The following is a 2,347-nucleotide window of genomic DNA, read 5'->3' as shown; positions in this document are numbered from 1 at the left end:
TTCTCAATGATGTCCTCACCTTAACTAGTACCCTTCTCAATGATGCTAGCTTCCCTGGGCAGAATCATGGGGCATGTGGTTAAATTCCCCCAGAGTCAGGAGCTCATTACTGACTCAGAGCTGGAGGAATAGCAGATAGTGTTACTGCTACAGAAGTTTCTCATGGGCTCTGCCCAGCTGTTGGATGCTCCTCAGCTGGAATATCCCTTCAGGAAACTGTTGAAAATGGTCCTTGTGGATCATAAGGGCCTTGGAAATTCATGTGTCCTTTGTGTTGCCCGTGTGACTCTGAGTTTTTTTGAAGTAACGGCAAGAAAGGTTGGACATGGCTCAGAAGGAACCTGCTGACTACAGCAGTCGGTATGGCACACTTGTGCAATAACCAGAAGCAAGCCAAGTGCTCGGCACAGGGGATTGGATGGGAATACCGCTGCTCGCCTATGGACACTGCTTTAGTGACGTTAAAGCTGTACAACAGCCAGGTGTGGCGGCACACACCTCTCATTCCAGAGCTTGGGAGGTAGAGGCAGGAGGATCTCCGTGAGCTCTAGGCCAGGCAAGTGTACAAAGCGAGTTCCAGGCTATCCAAGGTTGTGTAGTGAGATGCTGTCTGAAACAAACAAAAACACACACCCCACACACAAAACTATAAATGTAACAAAGAAGTAAAAATGTAACCTCATTCATGTAATGTAAAGCCTGGACATCCGGGCTCTTTTTTTGTTGTTGTTGTTAAATTTATTTTATTTGGGCTGGAGAGATGTCTCAGTGGTTAAGAGCACTGACTGTTCTTCCAGAGGTCCTGAGTTCAATTCCCAGCAACCACATGGAGGCTCATAACAATCTGTAATGGGATCTGATGTCCTCTTCTGGTGTGTCTGAAAACAGCGACAGTGTACTCACATATGTAGAATAAATAAATAAATCTTTAAAAAAAAAAGTAGTAAGGAAATAATTTTATGGTTTGGGTGTCCCCACAACATGAGGAATTGTATTAAAGGCTTGAGAATCACTGATTTAGACTATTACAACATGCTTAGAAGTCACCCAGGCTGGGGACTAGCATGGACCTGCGTCAACGAGTGTGTGTGTGTGCGCGTGCCAGTGCACATGCTCTGTGTATATTATCCCCAGTGATCATACAACCCTGTTGTACCTCTCTGGTGTGTCTAGCATCTGGTAGCTTTCCTGTGGGTTAGGCTGTGTTCATTGAGTCCTCTGTATACGTGAGTACAGCAAGGCTCAGAATCTTGACATCACCTGTAGCCAAGGGCTTCAGGGAGGGAGGATTGGAACCCAAAGCAGGCTCCTTCCCCTCCAGCCAAGGCCAAGCCTTTCAGAGGGAGGCAGAAAAGTCAAGCGTGGCTGTGGTTGTGTGCGCCCCCTCGTGGTTGGGAAGGGCAGTGTCCATGGTGCTTCGGAACTGTTTGACTCTCTGCACTGAAGGTTCTAGTTTTGTGACTAGAAGTCATTTTACCTGCTGGGGCCTCAGTTTCCCCAGCCTCTTAGGGATTTGGCGACAGAAAGTGTTTGCAGTAGAGAATTAACAGATGACAGCAGTGACTCGGATTTATGCTAGGGGATGCCAGGGGAGAATACCTCTAGAGAGTAAGCAGGCAGCTGCATGGTTTTAGGTCAGCCTTTTGTGTATCTTGTTTATGTTTTTAGGTAGGGTCTAACGTTCTCCCAAGATGTCCTTTAACTTAGGGTGTAGCTGAGGCTAACTTTGTACTCTTGATCTTTCTGCCTCTGCCTCTAGAGTGCTGGGTTTACAAGCATGCACTACTATGCCCAGCAAGGGACCTTAAATTTTTCTCTTTTTCAAAGATGGGACTGGGCTGGAGAGATGGCTCAGCAGTTAAGAGCAATGACTGCTCTTTCAGAGGACCTGGGATCTATTACCGGCAACCAATGGTGGCTCACAACCATCTGCAACTCCAGTTCCAAGAGAACTGAGACCTGGTGTCCAGACATGCATGCAGACAAACCACTCATTCATTCATTCATTCATTTCTTCCTTCCTTTCTCTCTCTCTTTCTTTCTTTCTTTCTTTCTTTCTTTCTTTCTTTCTTTCTTTCTTTCTTTCTCCTTCCTTCCTTCCTTCCTTCCTTCCTTCCTTCCTTCCTATTTTTTTTTTTTTTGGTTTTTCGAGACAGGGTTTCTCTGTGTAGCCCTGGCTGTCCTGGAACTCACTCTGTAGACCAGGCTGGCCTCGAACTCAGAAATCCGCCTGCCTCTGCCTCCCAAGTGCTGGGATTAAAGGCGTGCGCCACCACCGCCCGGCACATTCATTTCTTCTACTTCTTCTTCTTCTTCTTCTTCTTCTTCTTCTTCTTCTTCTTCTTCT

Source organism: Grammomys surdaster, unplaced genomic scaffold (assembly GCF_004785775.1).
Source record: "Grammomys surdaster isolate TR1022 unplaced genomic scaffold, NIH_TR_1.0 125976, whole genome shotgun sequence".
Lineage (NCBI taxonomy): Eukaryota > Metazoa > Chordata > Mammalia > Rodentia > Muridae > Grammomys > Grammomys surdaster.
The sequence above is the reverse complement of the archived record's forward strand: the minus strand, read 5'-3'. Positions refer to the sequence as shown.